The 22,229-nt window shown below is 39.9% G+C and overlaps 1 protein-coding gene across 16 annotated transcripts in view; it reads left to right on the forward strand.

The window, feature by feature from the left end:
• Window positions 1–22,229, forward strand: part of dlg2 (discs, large homolog 2 (Drosophila)) — a 216,801-nt gene that overhangs the window by 17,720 nt on the left and 176,852 nt on the right. The window lies entirely within an intron of this gene.

The following is a 22,229-nucleotide window of genomic DNA, read 5'->3' on the forward strand; positions in this document are numbered from 1 at the left end:
CTATTAACAGTTTGGGTGCGAATTCCTGGGGTGGATGGGGGAGATTTCCCTCTCTCTGCTTGTGGCCATTATTTTTTTTTTATCACAGTACGTCTTCTTCTCGTCAGACTGAGCAGATTAAATTCATCATATATTCTGCCAGGTAGTTGGTGCAAGTTGATAAACTAGACAATGCATACCAACTTAAAAGCACATAGCACCTCAGTCAGTTAGTGTTTTTGCACATCCGGTTCCCTTGTCTCAAAGGGTTTTTCAAATTGATGTTAACTAAAATGTGTGAAATAAGGTGTGTGGTTACCACAGGCTTGGAGATATTAACAGGTTTTGTTTTGACCGCATGAAATGCATCATTAAATGTCCCACAGTTTAATTATGATGCTCCTCCATGTATTATAGATGGTGGTTGCTAACAAGTGTCTAAATGAGACTGCAGAGGTTGTCCGGGACATTAAACGTCATCACAGCGAACACGACTAGTCTGTCTTTACTGGCCGACTTTGGTTTCAAATTATTCTAGCTCCAACTTTACAACTTGTACATTGATCAGTTTATAGAAAACCTGTATATTAATTATGTAGTAAGACTACAAAACATTTTCATTGCGTTTGCTCTCTATGGACCACAGTTCTCGCAAAACCATGCCATGCGCCACCTGTAAAATAATTTTCCGTCTCCTCTCTGTCTGCTCTGAATCTTTTAGAGGTTTTTCCAGTTTGGGTAACAGCAGGTTTTAAGTGCTCCCCTGATGTGCTTCTGTTCCTTCTCCTTCCCCTCTGTCTTTGTGGGCATGGTCTCAGCCCAATGGTTTAGGGTTGCCTGCAAACTCCCCTCCAGTTAGTTAGAAGTCACTAACAGTCACATTTTAGCCTACCTTCTGAGACTATTATTTATTATGACATTGTCTAACAAAATAGTCTTTGGATTTCAATTCATGATCTGACTGTCAGCTGACTACAGTAGAATGTGGAGTGACAGCAAGCACAAGTCATGGCTTCCGCACCTAGCCTTGGGACTCCCGTCGGCATGCCCAGCTTCCTCAGTTTGGGGCAGCCCCCCACCCCAAAAAAATAGAATCACTGCAAAAACAGTAGAGGATTGCGACAGCAACAACATCAGCAGCCTCAATGGTTGGCCAACACTGATCTGTGTTAATATTCAGTCAAGAAACCTCTGGATCTCCTTCCTGTATATAATTGTTTATGCTAATTGTACTGTATATTGTCTAAACGATAAAAGGTATACCATTTTTGTAAAAAAAAAAAAATCAAAATCAATAAACAAGAGTCTTACCTAATTCAGTTGATATTATACTGTATGTGCATCCGGTAGTGTACATGTAAGTGTAAAAACTCTAAGGTTGGTTGGTTATGCTGGAAGTGTAAAGAAAAGGCATCTATCATTTTCAAGACTTAATTCAAACAAGTTAGAGATAATGCAAATCAAGGAATAAATACAGAACAAGAAATAAATACGTGTCAGTTACAGCACTTGATTGTTCCAAATGTAGCCCTCAAATTCTGGCCTATAAAGCAATAGATGAGCAACATGATTAGATATTTTTATCAACCACAGCTCGACTGTCCTCAGCATACTATATACTTTCAATGGTGAATACTTAACGCATACCTGGATAAAACTGTACAGATGTCCCAGTATATATGACATTTGTTTCATTTTGTCTATTCATGATTTTGACTGGAAGTACCAGCCCTTTATCTTTCTTTAAATGTTTTTACTTACTGTGTTTATTGTGATGTACCAAAACGCAAATTTAAATGGTGGTAAACAATTTGGCACTTTAGTTGTAGAGGTTTATCAGAAAAAAAAGCACAATAATGTTATGTGAGGACTCCATCAGCGGAAATCGGCAGAGGTTGGACATTGCGAGTTCATGGTTTTGAGGGGAGTGGCTTTGGAGAGAGGCAGGGGGAGGGATTTTCTGGCTGTTGTTTTCAAATCTAACTTTTATCCATTTTACCAACCCTAACTTCAAGTAAAACAAAATTATCTGTTTAACTGAGTTGCAATTTCCTCTCACTCATAAGAGAGTTGCTTGCTTGTCCCCGTTTCATATCATTATAAATTGAATACTTTTGGTTTTTAGCTCTTGTAACTTTATTAGCAATTCTAACAGTGACTTTGTCTTGTGGACGTTTGTCATTATTCCAAACATGTTGTCAATTAAATCAAAATCAATGGTGGTCAGAACAGTGCAACAAATTTCATCCCATGTGGAAAAGATCGCTTTCTATCATACACATCCCTGTTTTTATTATTGCTCCACTGCCTTCTTATCCACACAATGGGAGGCCATGATTGCCTCATGACAACTGTCGGTTGGCTCAAATTGACTTTTGAAGCAACTGTATGTTAGTGTGGGCTGGGAAAACCACGGTGCCACCAACAGTGCAACTATGAGGATAGGATAATTATTTAATCAGTCACCACTGCACACGCACTTCATGATGACATTTGTGGATAGTCGGTAAAGCCAAATACTTTCTTCAGAATCGCTTCTTTTTAGGGCAGTTTTATCTGTACTCCTGGCAAGTCACCTTACAATCATGGAGGCAATTCAAAGTGCTACGGGAAAATATGACACACTGACTATGGCTTTGACTGACTGACTTTTTCAAACAAACCAAGAGAAGTAAACACAAAGTTTTTTTCAGACTGAACAGATAACTCTTGATTTGATAGTTTTAACAATTGTCATCCTGCATCACTAGTGCTTCATCAAGATCCACATGGGAAATGAAACTCCAAAGCAATTTATGCAGTTCTTTAATGCTTCTGATGTGTATATTAATGTTCTTTGGTGCCACAGAGAGCTCCCATAGAAATAACTATAGGACTTTTAGTGATCTAAGACTGCAAAATAGACAGCAAGCTATCAAAAAACTGTTGAAGGTAGAGAGGAGACCAAAAGGAGGCATCTTGTAAAGCAATGATTTGTTTTTGTTCTTTTAGTGTGGGATTGCTGTAAAACAACATTTTATGTACTTAATGAACTGCCAGAGTACATGGGGTAGGACACAGCAAAGTTATGGAAGATTCCTGCACTGGCATGCATACATGTTTCAATGAAATTATTTTAAATATTTTCATGACCTTAAGGCTAAGACTGCTTCCTGAACAGTTCATGATCAGCAGATGTATGTGGCTTTATGGAATTGTGGTAAAATCACGTATTGTTATGAATTTTGTCATTAGTTCCTTGCTTTCAGCCAAATAAGAGACAACACGCTCAACTCATGTATATAACTTCAGTATGGGGTGCTGAATCCCCCTTGTAGTGAATAAACAAAAGGAAAATAAAGGACAGCACTCTCATCAGATTGTTTATTTTTGCCACATGGACGTTTCAGGCAAGACGCCCTTTCACAGTGTGTATTCTGGCAAATCAGCTTGAAACTACACAGCTGTGCCAGTTATGGGTTATCCAAAACTGCACAACAGATTTATTCCAATAGCTGTTCCCTTTTGAAGGAGAGCAAAGGCCACACAGGGTCTAGTACAAACAAAACAAAACCTCACAACAGACTCCTACCTAACTGTATTACAGAAACCAATAACACATGTTTGTATGACACGAAACAAGTAAATTAAATCTCCTCATTCAGTCCCTTTGGAATCAGAGTATCGATGAAGTGGATCCAAAAGGCTTCTCTCTGGAGCAGGTTAATGTCCCTGTTATCACCTCTCTATAGCATTCTCACTGTCCCAATGTCCATATAGTGTAGTTCACTCAAACTGTGCTTGTTACTGTTTAAGTGCCTGGCTACTGATGATTTTACATCAAAGTTACGTATAGAACACTTATTCTGGTTTTGAGCTCCCATTTTGTCTACATAATACATGTTACAGGGGATTAAAAGGTTAACCACATATTTAGTGTTAGATGTAATTTCTCCGTGACCTTAATGTTGACACCTGTCCCTGGCTTGTTAAAAGGATTCCCCTTGATCATAGAAATAGTGTACACAGTTATGAAAAGGGAAATTACCTCTAGGGATCTGAGATAAAAAAAAAATGATGAGTAGGCAAATCTAACTTGACTAAATAGTCCTTCAAGTTCGAATACCATTTATAGAAATCATCTAGGCAGAGCTTGAAATGAGAGATAGATATGCCAATGTTGACTCACTACTTGTTTAACAAACTTGGTTATAGGACTGTAGGTGGATACCAATGTAGGACCCTGAGAATCAGAATCAGAATCCTTTTATTGTCATTGCGCAAGTGTACAACAACATTTTAGCAGCATCCGAATATACACACAACATAAATAGGTAAAAAGTACAAGGCAAGTAGTGCAATGTAAGTATAAAAAAAGAAATAAATCTGTTTATTGCTGCAGGTTGTAAATATGGATGGGAGTATAAATAAGTACAGTAAAATAGCCTTTAATTATTGCACATTGTCCTTGGGGGGTGTGTGTGTGTGTGTGTGCGTGTGTGTGTCAATGTCACTGCCCGTTTGTGTTCAGTGCAATGATTAGCGTGTCTCTTGACCTAGATTTGAGTAAATCAGACAGTTGAATTTGTCGTACTCTGTACAGATGGTTCTTCAACAAGTTTTTCCCATAACCTCTCATTTTAAAATTTTAAAGATCTTTAGCATGCTGCTCAAAAGATTAATCCGAATTGCAAATGCGTCTTAATCTTAGTAGCTGATTATATGGAAGACTTCTCTTCAAAGCAGTTGGAGGATAACTACTAAACTGAAGGAAAGTATTTCTGTCGGTCTCTTTTTTATACACTTAAGTCGGAAGACAATTCTGTTCTTTTTTCAACAAAACATCCAAAAATGAAATACGCTCAAGATCATAAAACAGTGTGAATTTTATAGACTCCATTCATTAATTAATTAAAGAACTTTTTAAATATTTCATGTTTCCACTCCAAATGAGAAATAACTCATCTATGTACCTCCAATAGCTTTTAATAAAATTAGAATAGGGATTGCAAATACGGTCCAAAACAAATTTACCCATAAACAAATTGGCATAATTGGGAGCTGCTGGTGATCCCATATCAGGGCCTCGAAGTTGAAGATAGCATTGATGAACATAAAAAAAAAAATTGTCAACACCTCATTAGTTAACAATAACCAAAACTCAGTTGAGGGATGTGATTCCACTCTTTGATTCAAGAAATAGTACATAGCATCAAGCCCAATTTTGAGAGGTATACTAGGGTACACGTCCTTAGTACATAGAAGGTCATAGTTCACATGACAGTCTCTCAACTTGTTCAAAAAGTCTGTAGGGTCTATGGGAGAGTGGCTCTGTAAGAGATCATCAAATCAATCAATCTTTATGTGTATGGCGCTTTTCATACAGAAAAGTAGCTCAAAGTGCCTTACAGAGGTTAAAAACAACAACAGAAAAAAAGAAACGGCAAATAAAATCAAGAGAAGAAAATCAAAAGAACCCAACCCTCCCACCCCCACAGACATGCACAAAGACACAAATACATACACACTCTTACACACACTCACACATTACGGCGCTAGAATCGTTTCAAAAAGCGTGCGCACCTATCAACTGATCGTGTGACTTGCGCCTGCTTTGACGCCTGTGCAGCAAGCTGCGCCTGACGTGTAATGTAGTTTCCTCATTGACTTATAATGGCCCCCCGTTCACGCGCACATTCACGCGTGATGACTGCTTCACGCCGGTAATCACACGACGCGTAGTGACTACGCGTAACATTCATGCGTCTTTTTGCAAATGCACGTGTTAACGATGGCATGAAGATGATTGAACATTTTTTTCACGCGCTTACGCGTACGCGGAAATGACGTGCGCAAACTCTGTCACACGTAACAAGAAGCTGCGTACGTATGAAGCAGCGTGTGCACGTCTGTCTTTCACTGTTTGTCAAATGTTGTTAGGCGTTCACACGTACGTGCGGTCGCAGACTCTGAAGCTTCGCAGCCGGAAGTTGATCTGCACCGTGCGCACCAGTCCGCGTACATGAACGCCTCGCGTAGTTGTTCTGTGTTCCATTTTCATCCAGTAGATGGTGCAATCGATCTAATGCGAGATACAGACATATAGGCTTTTGCATGACATGATTCATTTTAACCCTGGAGTGAGGGGACAGCCTTCCATTCCGACACACCCTTCCATTGCGAAACAGCCCCACTCCGAAACACCGCTGTTCCGAAATTGATTTTCAAGTTTACATTACTTCCTACATCAAAAACTGCCGTCCGCTCACCGGCCGCACTCACACAACTCATTGCTTTTTATTGCTAATAGGCCTTTGTCACTATCTTCATTTATTATGTAGTATATTTTCGTTTGCAGCAAACACATTTAAATGTTTGTCTAATCTTTTTACATGCACTATCCGTGGTGCTGGAATCCCCACATCCAGCCGCACTCTCACAACTCTGAAATAAACTGTGGCCCATGGGTGCGATCTGCCGGGGAATGACCCCTCTGCTCGTCCGTTTTAACATAACTTGTCTTTGTGGAAGGTTAACAAGGTATGAGTGGATTGAGCACTGCTGCTCAGTTTGTCTTTGAAAAAAAAAAGCAGAGGAGAAGACAATAGGCTACCTATGTATTTTTGATTCAATAAACATGAAATTGATTGTGTATCCATCTCTTATAGCCATAGACGGATTATCATGACCACGGGCCTACACACGCAAACTGTGCGCACGCAAAGGCGCTGTAAGACAAGGGCGCAAAGGCTATTACATAATTACATTTAATGTAATAATGTCCGCAAACGTAATAAACCTCAAACACCTACGAATAATACTGACCGTGCGTGCAAAATCCAGCTGCTGACCCTCCGCTCCACTGTCACACAACGGATCCCCCGTCCACGCTCCCTCTCTCTTGCCCGAAAAATAATTTCCATGAGGAAAACATCGCCTGACATTTAAATTTAAATTCCCATTGACAGTACAAATCTCAAGAAATCTGGATGTATTGCTCATTTGTACACACAACACTTATCAGTCTACAGGCAAGAATCAAGAATCTAAAGATTGATTAATTCAATAAATTTCAAATTCACTTTACTGCCACGAATGCCACAACAATATTGCTAAAGCAATAAAGAGCTAACGAAAAGAATACCTAGCACAGTACCGTTATACTTGCTGTGTGTGTTTAATTTCCATGAAGAAAACATCGCCTGATATATAAATTTAAATTCCCATTGACAATACAAATCTCAGGAAATCTGGATGTATTGCTCATTTGTACACACAACACTTATCAGTCTACAGGCAAGAATCAAGAATCTAAAGAATCTTAATTCAGGTTTATTAATTCTATAGGCAAGAATCTAAAGGTTTATTAATTCAATTCATTTCAAATTCGCTTTATTGGCATGAATGCCACAACAACAATATTGCTCCAAGCACCACGAGCCACGAAAAGAATACCTAGCACAGTAAATAATAATAATAATAATGATAATAATGATAATAACTTTGAACATTATCACAATTAAGTTATCAATCTGCGATGTAAACAAAATGCAAACATTACAGACTTCTAACCATTTTTCTACAAGTGTCTGTATTTTAATTGAGAATAGTTTCTATATAAATTACACAAAAGGAAAAGAAAATGTGATTTGTTTTACCTATTTCAGCCATAAGCGGTCATATTGACCGCACATCATTTCGCGGGATTTCATACATTTTCTCTCTTGTGTCTAACTTTGTTAGCGGTCTCCAGCTGTGCGACTGTAACACAACATTATATGAAGAAGGACTAACACTAATAGCCTAATTGATTGTTATTTCTTCCACTTACAGAACGGTTTACGACTCGAAACAATGTTATTATATATGACGTTTCTGACCAAATGTCGTGGCTTCAAATGCATCAAATTCCCACATCCAGTTACGCAGGCAGCTGTCCAGGGTGCTGAACCAGGTGACAGACAAAGGCTGCACTCTGCGCTCTGATGTTTGCTGGGCAGATCTGTCCCCCTTGGTTTCTCATCTACTCTGTTGTGGGAGATCTCCCACAGAGCAAAAGAAATACAAATTTTTTCTCTCCCTGCTCGGCTCGAGCCCGGCTGAACTCTGGCTTGAGCCCACTTCACCCAGGCGCGAGCCTGCAGCCCCCGCTCCTGCTGACAACAGACCGGGGGAGAAAACAGACATTCCTTTGCTCAGAACCCATATCAGGCTGTGTCTGAATATACACGAAGATCGGTATAACGCATTGGAGCAATTTTCATACAATTATTGTCGGATATCGGATATTTAGCATGACAAAAAAAAAATTCAATTCAACATAGCCATTTGTCCAGCTGAAGCATAATGAGCGTTATGTCATTAATATGAAGTAGGCTTGTTTTGCGGTTAATCCGCCACATGATCCGTTTGAACCCACAAAGGAAAAAAGGATAAATGTGCAGCCTCCGTTTCCTTTCTGATTGTGTCCGTTCGGAGTGGGGGGGTTTCGGAATGGAGGAGTTTCCCCAATAGACTTTTCGGAATAGCGGGGTCTTTGAAAAAAAAGGGAAACCCCGCCATTACGATGAATTGAAGTCTATGTTCGGAACAGCGGGGTTTCGGAAAGGCGGGGTGTAACCGTGGTGCTGGAATCCCCACTTCCAGCCGCACTCGCACAACTCTGAAATAAACTGTGGCCCATGGGTGCATTCTGCCGGGGAATGACCCCTCTGCTCGTTCGTTTTAACATAACTTGTCTTTGTGGAAGGTTAACATGGTATGAGTGGATTGAGCAGTGCTGTTCAGTTTTTTATGTTTGTTTGTTTTTTAAAGCAGAGGAGAAGACGACATGCTGACCCACAACCCAGTCGCCCTGCAGCCTTTTTGGTTATTTTTTTAAAGTGGGACTATTTGTTTAGATAATAGGCTACCTATGTATTTTTGATTCAGTAAAAACTACATGAAATTGATCCATCTCTTATAGCCATAGAGGGGATTATCATGACCACGGGCCCCTGCATACACATGCAAACTGTGCGCACGCAAAGGCTGTTACATTATTACATTGAATATAATAATGTCTGCAAACGTAATAAACCTCAAACACCTACTAATAATACTGACCGTGCGTGCAAAATCCAGCTGCTGACCCTCCGCTCCACTGTCACACAACGGATCCCTCTCTATTGTAATTGTTTGCCAGAAAAATAATTTCCATGAAGAAAACATCGCCTGATATATACATTTAAATTCCCATTGACAATACAAATCTCAGGAAATCTGGATGTATTGCTCATTTGTACACACAACACTTATCAGTCTACAGGCAAGAATCAAGAATCTAAAGATTTATTAATTCAATAAATTTCAAATTCACTTTATTGCCATGAATGCCACAACAATATTGCTAAAGCAATAAAGAACTAACGAAAAGAATACCTAGCACAGTACCGTTATACTTACTGTGTGTGTTTATGTGAAATAATAACACTAATAATAATAACTTTGAACATTATCAGTTAAGTTATCAATCTGTGATGTTAATAACACAATGCAAACATTACAGACTTCTAACCATTTTTCTAAAAGTCTCTGTATTTTAATTGAGAATATTTTTTATATAAATTACAGAAAAGGAAAAGAAAATATGATTTGTTTTACCTATTTTGGCCATAAGCGGTCATATTGACCGCACATAATTTCGCGGGATTTCATTCATTGTCTCTCTTGTCTCTGACTTTGCTCTCATCTACGCTGACGTATATGACGTGTGTTTCGATAACCAAGAAAGTCCGGAGACCGTAAAGGGCATTTAAAACAATATTTATTCACAGAAATTATAGAATGGGGTCTGGGGGGAAGGGGTCCGTTATTGTGGTGACTTGGTAACACCGATTCTCCACGACCACCGCTGTCTTCCACTTGCACACTGTCCTCTGCCGGGCGCAGACTCGGGAGCTGTGGGGGAAACGAGATGGCAGTCACTGCACTTTTAAACCCAATACATGCACACCACTTCATTTCCGTCCTAAGATCGTTGCTCACACGATGGGGCAGAGTATCAGCTGTTCACCGTCACCTCGGGCCAAGATCACTCTCGTCATTGGCACCACTGCTGTCACACCGTCCTTGGGCGCCAGCCTCTTACGCTGTCATGTGGGGAGGGGGGGAGGACTTCAGTCACTGTACTTTTACACACATTCGCAATAACTTTCCACGAACAGGGATCACTACTCGCACAATGGAGGCAGAGTAGGGATGTAACGTATCGGTAATACCACGATATTGTGATAACAAAAGTGTCTCAATATTATTGTGAACATGTAGGGTATGAAATGACGGCAAATACTGTAGATTTTGTTCTCATTACATCCCTAGGGCAGAGTATAAACTCACATTTCAATTAGTCTGACAGTCAATGCCCGTCTGCTGGTGACAGCTGTCGTTCTCTTTCTCCTGCTCCTTTCCCCGCGGATCTCACACTCCTCTTCCTCTGTCTGCTCGCTGCAGGTGTAACTGGGTCGGTCTGCAGGCCCCGACCACTCTGCTGTGTTACGGTGTAGAATCAGACACTGGCAACTCTTGTCAAACCCTGGTTTAGCCCTGTATCAACAATACACCTGACATGAAAAAGGACAAGCTTAGTGTAGGTATATAAAATGGTGAAAACCAGACACAACGTTACAGGCAACACTATTTTTTTAAGCTCTCAAAACTCAGTTCTACAGGTGCTTTTCACCAGTGTGACATGTGTCTAAGTGGATCTGTTGTTAAACTATCATTTTAGTTTCTCAATTGCTGATTAGGAATGGTTGATGGTGTGAGTGTGACAGATGAGTATGTGTGTGTGGAAGGTATATGAAAGTTGTGTGGTTCTGTAACAGAGAATAAAAAGCAGTTATCAGAACAGCAGGTACATGGTTAACTATACAGTACCAGGAATGGTAAACAACCAATAGAAATAAGAATGAATCATTCAGCTTAATTAACAACAGCCAATATACAACAATAATACAAGCACATGTAGGAGAGTTCTTACTATTAGCAACTAATAAGCATTAACGAGCTAACTGATAGCAGCACTAACAATATACATTTTCCACCTGCTGCATCAACCCACTCTGCGGAGGCTCTTTTCGACAGCAGGGAGCGCAGTTCTGGTGCTTAATACCTTATTATCTTGTCTAAGGCACAGAATGAGTTTTCTGAACCCTGTAAAAAGGTTGAGTCTTGAGTTTTTTGCCCAAAATAAACACTAGACTTTTAAAAATGAGACCCGTCTTAATCATCACCTGGCTTCTAGTCCTGTGTGGTGGTGGCTTTGTGTAGCCCTCCCGTTAGCCCCACTAGCTGTCTCTGATGCTGCTGAGTGCTAGGCATGGATCTATTATATCAATACATCCATGGTGCTAGCACGTCTCTCTCTCTCAGCAGCAGCAGTCAGGACGGCAAAGAAAAAGAAATATAGCCTGAGTGAAGCGCTGGAGCCGCAGGCCGATTCCCGTCACTGACAACTAAAGCTTAGACTGTAGACTGTTGTGAGGGTGAGCTAACTCGATGCTAACTTTGGCTAGCGGTGGCGGTTAGCATCCGCCGCTAATAACGTCTTTCCAACTGACCACAACGGCAACATAACACCGGAGGCTCCCGGTGTTGGTGACGGAGGCACCAGCGCTTCTCTCGGACTGTATTTCCTTACCTTTGTGGTCCTGGTAACTGCTGCTGTCAGGGGCAGGAGGCTAACATTACACAGTTGAGCCCGACAGGAGGGGTCCAGTTTCAATGTTTTGTTTACAAACTGTAACAAGCAATACTCCAGACTCTACTTTTAAACTTACACAACACAAATGACCTATGTATTTATACTAAATATTACCCCAGTCACCTTTCTCATCCTCCGTCTTCTTCTTCTTCTTCTTGTTTAAATAATAAAAAAAAAATCTTCTTCTTTTTCTTCTTCTTCTTCTTTTGAATTTCCGGCAAGCAAAGTATGGCTCACTGCTGCCTCCCCTGGTTGGTTAAAATGAAAAGGCCAACTACGTGAGGCGTTCATGTACGCGAACTGGTGTGCGCGCTGCAGATCAACTTCCGGCTGCGAAGCATCAGAGTCTGCGAGCGCACATACGTGTGAACGCCTAACAACATTTGTCAAACAGTGACAGAGAGACGTGCACACGCTGCTTCATACATACGCAGCTTTTTGTTACGCGTGAAATAAAATATGCACGTAACAACGCACGCACGCACGCACGCATAACAAAATAATCATGCGTGCGTGCATGCGTTGCTGCGTGTCTCTCTAATTGTATTGACATTGATTTACCGCCATAGTGTGTGTGCGTGCGTGCGCGCGCGCACAGTTTAGCAGCATGTTTGTTTGTGTGGCCTTAATGGCTTTGTAGTATTGTATTTTGTGGTGATGTGTCAGGTTGGTGATTTTATTTTAATCCCCCCTCCAAAAAATGACCAAAAGTTGTACACAACAGAACATTACCAGAACATTAACAGCACCATGTTATTGTCAGAATTGGCTGAAAAAGCTTCCAGTGTTTCGGATTAACATGGGACTATGTTAACTGGCGACTGTCAGCCGAATGTGACTGTGTCGGTTTATTAGAGATACACATTCACAGGAAGAGCAACTTTCCCTCTTCCTGTTTACAACGTCTTCCGTAACAACCAGCAACTTTGATACAGCGACTGAGGGTTAGACACGTTTACTCAAACAGGAGCCCAAACACGTATCAGATATCTTTTGCACAGAGAAAACCTATACAAAGAGGTATATCAGAGGACAGCTACGTCTCCTCTTCCCGTTTTCAACATCTGTTGTAGCTACGGTGACAACAGACGCATTCGGCTGACGGTTGCCAGTTAACATAGTCCTGTTAATCCAAAACACCAGTTATGGCACACAGCTTAGTGGATGTGTGGGGCTACGCTCCGGTGAAATTAATATATTTCTACCATCTCTTAGTATCTAAATCGAGTTATTTGTGACCCAAAATATTTGCTAAAAATACATTTCGCACTATGTCGAAAAACAGAGGGAGAAGCCGACCTCCTAAAGCCGACTAAAAGACAGATTTTGAAACTCTACATGAGGAAGATCAGGCACCTGGCAAGATGCTAACTCAATTGGAGGCTAGCGCGTTGAAAGCCAGATCCCAGCAGCCATACAATCACTTAGGAATGATTTTACCACACAGCTACATGAAGTTGTTTCCTCCAATCGAGAGATAAAAAACGCTATTGGGACATTTTCTGAAAGACTCACAGAAGCAGAAACCCGTATTAGCACAGTGGAGGACCATATCACTTTGCTAGCAACCCTAGCCAACACCACGCAGATAAAAGTCCAGAAACTTACCCCACAGATGGAGGAGTTGGAAAACTGACAACGCCGCTCCAATCTGAGGCTGGTTGGATTACCCGAAAGATCAGAGAATGGAGATGCCCGTACATTCTTAATGACATGGCTATCCAAGGCACTTGACATAGAAGCAGGACAACCACTAACTATCGAGCAAGCATATAGGCTAGGGAAAATGCTGCAACAGACCCAGGACTGGCGGTGGTCAGATGGAATTTGGCCACGGATTCTCCTGGTGAAATTCCTGACATATCGAGATAGAGATCGAGTTATGAAAGCAACGTGTCTGAAAGACAAAATCATAATTGAGGGTGGTCGTGTCATGTTTGTCCCGGATTTATGACGCAGTGAAACAAAGTCTGTCTGCACCAAATGCGTAAGGAATATGGGTTTCTGTTCCTGGCAAAAATGCGAATCCTACACAACAAGAGCTGGCACTACTTCACCTCCCCATCCCAAGCTGAAGAATTAATCCGAAAGATTAAGAAGGCGAATATCAACCATGACGTGCAGAAAGAGTCATTAGCTGAAACGCACCAAGTACCAGAGAACTTTGACTGAATGATAAGAAATCCAACGTTGATTTCTCAGAGTCTTTTCTGGTAAGCTCTTAGCCTAATTGAAGGCGAGCTTGGAGGTTAACATAGGACAGACAACAAATCTATGGATTTTTACGGGCTAACGGCCTCCAGGGGGCGCTCTAGCAGGAAGCGCAAGAGCGAGACAGACAGATGGAAGAGATAATGCACAGAGGAAAACGCTAGTTTGTGTTTTGAACAGTCATTTTGCGCATCATGCACACACCCTCATCATGGAAAACACACAAAGAAATGCATATAGCTTTTAAGTTAAAGGCAATCGATCTGGCTGTCGAAGAAGGAAATAGAGCTGCTGCACGTAATCTTGGCATCAATGAATCGATGGTGAGAGACGTTGGAGACGGCAGCGTGAAGAACTGACTCAATGCAAAAAGACAACAAAAGCTTTCAGAGGTAATTAAAGCAGATGGCCGAACTTGAAAACATTCTTGAAGACTGGGTGAACACACAGAGAGCAAACATGGACACCTGCGGCCTATAGACAAGTGCAGCCTATATATGTACAATTTTTTTTTTCTCTTTTTAAAATTAGTTGGTGCGGCTTATATTCAGGTGCGCTCTATAGTCTATATGGGGGGGGCCTGGCTTGTCTTGGACACAGGCAAGGGGGGCTTCAAGGAAAAGAGGCTGGGAACCACTGCTCTAAAGGATCAGGCTTCAGTCTAATCGGGTTCCAGTAATTGTGGGGGAGGGGAGATGTGCGTGTTCAGCTGCACAGGGTTTAGGCTAGGCCTATTTGTTGTTGCCCCATTTGGGAGGGGCCCTTGTTATTTCCTGTTTCCTGTTTCAGGTTTTGAGGGCACACTTTTCACTTTATTACAAGGCATGGTCAATAAGCTGGTTGCAAATAAGCTAAGCTTACTGACTTCATCATGAGTGGTCATACTAAAATAAATATTGTTTCATGGAACATTAGGGGTCTTAGGAAGATAGTGAAATTAAAACTAGTGTCTAGGTTGAAGCAGCATAAAACACAGATAGCTGTTATTCAAGAAACCCATTTACTTTCCAGTGAATAAACCCCTTTAAAAAGAAGGTGGCAAGGTCAAGCCATATCTGCAGGGCTTAAAGTATTCCAGCACCGTGCTGGATTTCCAGCGTGCGGGGTTTGGCTACAGGAAAAAAAAACTGTCCTATATTCCAGAAAAAAACGTCTTGATGTCACTTTCGAGTTAATGAGTTCGTCTGCCAATGATATGAGAGGAACAAGACTCTCCCTCTCTCAAACTAACATTATTAGCCAATCAGAAGCAGAATGGGGCAGGTCTTGGACAAATGTGCCCTAACCAAGTCCCATGCTGCATAGATGCCTGAGCAGAGGCGTCACAAAGGAGAGTAGGATGGGAGTAAGCTCATGAAGCCTGGGGAAGATGCTCTCCTAATTGATAAAGGATTAAAAAATAAATTGCACTGGGCATGGATAGAAGAAATGGGGAAAGACGGTAAAAGCCTTTTGGTAGCTGGTGCAAGAAGTTAAGAAAAGCAGGTGCTTGCTTCTGCACTTTGTGCTTGAGAAAGCTAATATATGCAACTAGCGGTAAAAAAGTGCTACCATGTCACGAATCAGACCCCGCTCATAGAGCAACTGTTCGTGCTCTCCAACACATAACAGGATTACCGGGAACAACAACCACAGCTGATGTACCGGTATCATTGACTGACCCTGTGTGTGACTTGAAAATATGCGTGTGCACGTTCATCGCAGAACACGATTTCTCTTTCAAGCTCTCCCAACCCCTGGTAAAGGTATGCAAAAAAAAAGCTGAAGACAAAATTGCTCTGACAAAACTGTCTATATCTAATCAGCATGCCAGCTTTTTGAACACACGCGGCAGAACACCAGAGTTGAAGGGACGTATTTCGGAAAAGCTCAAAAATGGTTTTCATTGTGTATTTATTTCCCACCATTTAAGTTATATATATTTTATTGATATATTTTGTATTTTGTATTAATTTCCTAGTGTTTAATTTACCATTATTTCTTTTGAACAAAGCAATTATGGAAATGTTGCAATATATAATTACAGTATTATACACAGTTTACTCTTTAACTGTTAACAAATTTTAAATTAATGACCACATTATGACATACAGGAGCATTCTGTGTGTGGGGTACAATCTGTGTCCTTCTGTGCATATACATGATTGTCACTACTTATTGTTATTCCTTTCTTTTCCTTATAAGCCATGATGAGAAACAGTCAGTTACCAAACCAGCAAAATATACCACTAGTACCTGCATATTTGGAATTTCTTTGAATGCCTTTTTGTACTTATTCATGTGCCTTGTTCTGTGTTGTGTCTTTGTATTGTAATTGAAAAAGACAATAAAAAACATTGGGCAAAAAAACAATTGGCAGAAAATAAATTTATTTCCTCTTTTTCACCATTATAAGTGAGGTTTTTCCCTCACATGGTTATTTTCTTCCACTGTTACTCCAAACTGAAAGACAAAATAGATTTTCTTTGCCTTCTGCAACTGTGTAAGCTTCTGTTCATGTGGGTTGAGGCTGTCTTGACATCTGTTGATGTTGTCAAGTTAAAAATGAGAATGCTGAAAGGTTTGGATTTGATAGAATTCATCTCTGTATGAGCTATGCTCCATTTCTGACTTGCTCTCTATTGACATTAATAACAGAGCCAGAGCATTCAGCTGGAAGTTCCTAGCTTTACTCTGATACACAGCTAAATTGTTTTATTATTTTAGCTTTTGAGGATATTATGAATGACACTGCTACTATGGGAAAGTAATAATCTGCCACTATTAGGGATATGAATGCACTATATAATACTTGTTTTAAAGACAATTATTTCTCACTTTGAATATTCTAGTTTGAACATTTCCAGAGTTTAAAATAGATATGTAGTATTAGAACAAAATTCTAATGCTTTTAATGATTTGATCTAAGAACTACATATTAGAGCATGTCCTTTTCTAGACATTGCACCTACATACACCCTTCAGATACTGTTTAGATTTGGGAATTTACATATTTTTAATAACAATTTGCTGTATGGATGTTTTTAATCATGCTTTACATGTAAATTCCCAACCAAGGACAGGGCGTAGCTATAAGCTCTCTGTGCAGCACATCGGTTGCATTCTCTGTATTCAATCAGTTAATCAATCAAGCAATCAGTCTTTATTTGTATAGTGCCACATCACAACAAAAGTTGGTTCATGACAAATCTAGACCATAGAGAGCACAGAGACTCTGGGTGCAGTGTTCGAGTGGGGTTATAGGGTTAGGGGTAATGGAGCTATGAGTGCTTGAAGATATGCAGGTGCCTGGCCATTAAGGGTTTTGGATGTGAGGAGGACGATTAAACATTCTGTTATAGATTTTACAGGAAGCCAGTGCAGAGCCAGTGGAAGACATGATCTTTATTATTGTATTAATAGTATTGAAAGTAGATCAAACATCACGGTCCCTATAAAATGAAATGAAATTCAAATGAATGGCAACTGTTGCAAATACTGATTATAGCTTTTATGAGCATTGTTTTTTGTTTTTTCTCCTTGCTCTTAATGCATATCTAAAATCCAGATAATACTGTTGTAAAAATATCACATCTCAATTATCTGTTTTGCAATAAAAAAAATGTCAATGTCATGCCATAGTATTCTACAAAGTATGGCCCCTGGAAATATTGTCTTGTTTTTGGAGAGTAGGCAAATGCAAATGCAGGCGGCAGACCTATTTTTATCAGGCCAAGGATGGCCTGTCAACCTAATCCTTTCTGGGCTCTCTTCCCCAACATGCAGACATTTTTCTCATACACACAAACTTGATGTACATACACACCAGGCAGATACATTCCTCCTGCACACGAATATAACTTGAGTGCAACCCTAGGGACACCAAGACCCTCCGCTCCAGATGGCCAAGGCCAGCCCTGCCTGACAGCCTTTTACAATCCTCCACAGTTAGTGAGGCTCCAGCCACCCTGGACTAACCAACCTTGACATGTCGAGCTCTCAATAGTAGACACGTAAAAATACAGCTCTGTACAGACCGTAAAAGAAGTAACAAAATATTCAGTGATCCCAGCATTTTATGTGATCCCTTGGCTGCTATACACACTGATGTGTTCATTGGTTTCACAATAACAATGTATTTATAGACTTACATATATCAAAATATTGTTATTTAAGGTTGAATTTAGATGGAAGGAACTTCTTTAAAAATATAAATGCCATACTGCTTCATAAAACAGGTGGGGTTCATTCTTAAATTCTTTCTCATAATACTTCACTTAAATATATGAAATGTAACATTTCTGCATTCAAATGTATAAAAGGGCTATAAATTTGTTATATATTTTTTTGAGTTGTGTACTGCCATTATCCCAAATGTTTCCAATAATTTCTACTAAGAAAACAGAGAAATCTGTAAGTTCATTATAAGGAGAGTCAGAGAATGAGGAAGGAAATGGACTTGCATTTATAAAGCGCTTCGCCAGTCTAATGACCACTCAAAGCGCTTTACAGTACTTGCCACATTCACCCATTCACACACACATCCATGCACTGATGTAGGAGGCTGCCATGCAAGGTGCCAACTGCACATCAGGAGCAAGTTGGGGTTTAGTATCTTGCTCAAGGACACTTCGACATGCAGCTCAGCTCAGCTTAGCCCGGGCGAGCTGGTCCACCTTACAATCACTAGACGACCCACTCTACCCCCTGAGTTACACCCATATCACACAATCTAATATCAAAAATATATTTTCCCATGAAAAACCTCCTACTGACTCTCATGGAGAGCCTAAAAAGGAGTGATGAGCAGAAGTGAAGAGACAGGAAAAGAACCGGACTGGGCAGGAGTATGAACAAGTTTAATAGTCTAGGCAGCGTTTTTTACAAGATCCTTTGTGCTCTTTTACTGATTACTAATAAATGCCTTTGTGTGGAAAGAGAACTGGCCCTACTTAAAGGGAAGAAATTGATTTCTAAATAATATTTGAATTATACATGCTGGCAAACTGGAAACTTGCCCATTCTGTTGTTAGTATATGCAGTTTCTGGGCTCTCCTCCTCAAAAGTGTCGGCATGTAGTTTGATGATAAAAGAATTCTGCGGAGGCAGGGCTGGGTGGAATGATAGAGCAATCTTTATTGAAACAGATCTCAAACCCTGTGTCCTAATCAGAAGCGACCGCTTTCTGATATTCTCAAATCTCTGGAAAAATTAATGCCAAAATGCTTGGCCCTCTGCCCTATCAGACTTCCTATCGAGCCTTGGGTCTTAGGAAAATCTACAAGTGCCACCCCTAACCTTCTCTTCCTGCACGGGCCTTTAGAGTCCCTTTTCCAGTACACACCCACTTCTTCTAATTGGTCACTTTTGTAAATTATACAATAGACTAAAAGAGGAGTTGATCTGTCTCCCTGCTCATCTCCCACCATTTGGCGTGCAGGTCAAACTCAGGTTTAGTGTTTTATGATGGCTTGGGTGGCTGCTAACTTTTGACACCCTCACAGTTGGAAACCAACTCCTGGACCTTCACTCACACAAGGAAAAACAATTAGTCATCGTTAAATCTAAACTATGTGAACTCAAAGATCAGAATGTGTTGCATTCCAGATTCCTCATATATGTAACATATCATAAGAACCAATGGAGGCACTCAGAGCTTGAATAAATAAAATAACACAGAGTCACAAGTAACATCACATCACATCAAATGTTCTTATCTGTATCTTCGATTATGTAACAGGCACATCTAAAATTAATGATAACAGAAGTGATTTCATTAGTAAATTGCATGACACGCATGATATACTGGCATTTCCTTATATCAATGTGTTAAGAGTTATTACCAAACTCATTACATAGCAAAGTGGAATCCTGTAAATTAGCAGATTTTGAAGCGTAGTTAGAATTTTATAATATCAAGATGATTACATGTTCTGAGGCTCAGGAGAAATACATTTACACATCCAAGTAGATAGTTCTGATCATTTTAGACACTTAGGAGAAGAAAGGAAAAGGAGCCAACTTAGTTAGAAATGTGGTCTATGACTCTTGATAGGTTTAAGACACAAGGATTATGATGCAAAGTCTGCGTTTGTAGGACGAGGTATGTCTTCTCAGTTCTGTTCCTTGTCTGTCTTGATCAGTTCTGTCCCTTGTCTTTCTTCATATCCTTCCTCCCTGAGGTCAGAGGTCATTTGTTCTGTGTGTGTGTGTCAGTGCACTACAACACAGGCACAAAGAGCCTTTCAATGAATCCATCAATCCAATTTAGTTTTGTCATATATTCCTGTATTTGATCCGCTAAACTTCTGTGTTGGACTTAACTGAACTGTACTGTATAACTGAGTGTATGTACTGTGTAACAATAAAAACATTTGCATGTGGTTTCGGATGCCCAATAAAAAGCATCTAGCAAGTACAAAATCAGCGCTTAAAACTTTGAGATGCATCATAAATAATCAATGAAACAGAGGAAATGTAATCAGCAATTCCTCCTAAAACGCTAATTTTTGCGCGGATAAATGTCAAATCTAACAACCTTTTCACATCAGGTTCTAAAGTTATCAGCAGCATTTTACATTTTAATAATCAGCACAGTCTCCTGATTGAGAGCTGACCTTAGATCAGCCATAATACATACTGAAGTCTGAAATCACCATTCATCAAAAGATTGGCATTATTTATTTTCCTAATCAGCCTGAATGCCATGTTTTTAGATAAAATGTTAGGTCTCATAGTCTGGAAGACGGTGAAGTCAGCTACAACTAAAAGCAAATCATCTCCTACTGCCTCCACTGTTATATCGTCAGTGATATCTACAGGACTGACAAGCAGTCATTTCTTCTGTGATATTCAAAGATCACAGTATTAGCACTGAAGTTATGTTTACAGATCTGATTCCATTTGTTCTTTCAATAGCAAAATGTTTGAATGTTCAAGCATGTGAGAAGTTCTTTATAATTGAAAGTAGGCTTGGTTTTGTAGGGTTATTATTCTGGAAGCTCCCGCCATTATTTGTGTGGAGAAACTAAGGTTTTGTGTGTGTATCCTTTTGCAGGTAGAAAGAAGCTGAGATATGCTGAGCTGCCAATACCAGCCATTTGATTGTTCACTTGTTTTTCAAAACAGTTTATTCTGCTTTTTCAGTTAGTGAAAGATATGCAAAATATTTGTATACTGCATGTATATACTGTAAAACATTATTGATCACAACCATCCGCAGTGAATGCAAACAGAACACTCTTTATAGGTCAAACCTGTACAGGATGAGCCAGGCTGAGGCTCTAGAAGGGGATAATTACACAGGCATGTCATCCTCCCCATTCTGTAGTTTATCATTGTTTGGCTGTGTAGTGTCATCTTTCCTGGTAATTAGCCTGCAGTGCCCCATCTCTTTAGTGATGGAGGGGAAGTTGTGTTATTATAGGAGGTTGTTCCGGAATACACTGTCAACACACTTGCGCTAATGTTGTATTCCTCATGGTCCTGGTACTATTTGAATGCAAAGCAAGATATCAATTGATCCGAGAGGAATTCTTAATGAATAAAAAATAAATGCAGAAAGTCTGCATTCTGCATTCTCCTTTTTTCCAAGGAGCACATGTGCAAATAATGTAGTACCTGATGCCTTGTGAGTAAGTTTTAAAGTTTCCATGCAGTCAAAATCGCAGTCTAAGGGTTTTTATCATTAAGTGTCTTATTCTGTACATCACACCAATAATAGGCCCAACTGTGGCAGCCATTTTGAAGGGGTGTTTTTACCAGTGTTTTTGAGTTTGTAACTTACTGGATAATCATAAAAATTTTAATCATTCATTCTGCATTCAGGTGCATATATTAATTATTGTCCAGTGAACGCTTTCTTTATTTTTATGATGTTGCCATGGATGTTTGAAAGGACAATGATGTGTTGCTATGGTCCGGATCTCACAGAGAACACAAATCTATAACTTGAAAAAAGTATCAAAATCTCAGATCTTGGTTTAAATTGGGACTGTCTTAGGGAGAAAATACTGTCTAGCTTTCACTTTACTGCCCCGGGCTGCTCTGCTAAGAGAAAAATAGAGAGAGAAGAAAAACAAATAGCTATACTTGTTGCTAAAGTTAGTGCTAACAAACATACTGATAACTAGTAGCTTCTTAATGAACGCCTCCAGACTGGGGCTGTGCGCAGCCTCTGGAATCGACAACGGAGGTCAGTTAAACTAATTTATGGAGTTTTCTGGTACTATATATATATATATATATATGTGTGTGTATGTATATATATATATATATATATATATATATATATATATATATATATATATATATATATATAGTACCAGAAAACTCCATA

The sequence above is a fragment of the Sparus aurata genome, chromosome 13 (assembly GCF_900880675.1).
Source record: "Sparus aurata chromosome 13, fSpaAur1.1, whole genome shotgun sequence".
NCBI classification, from domain to species: domain Eukaryota; kingdom Metazoa; phylum Chordata; class Actinopteri; order Spariformes; family Sparidae; genus Sparus; species Sparus aurata.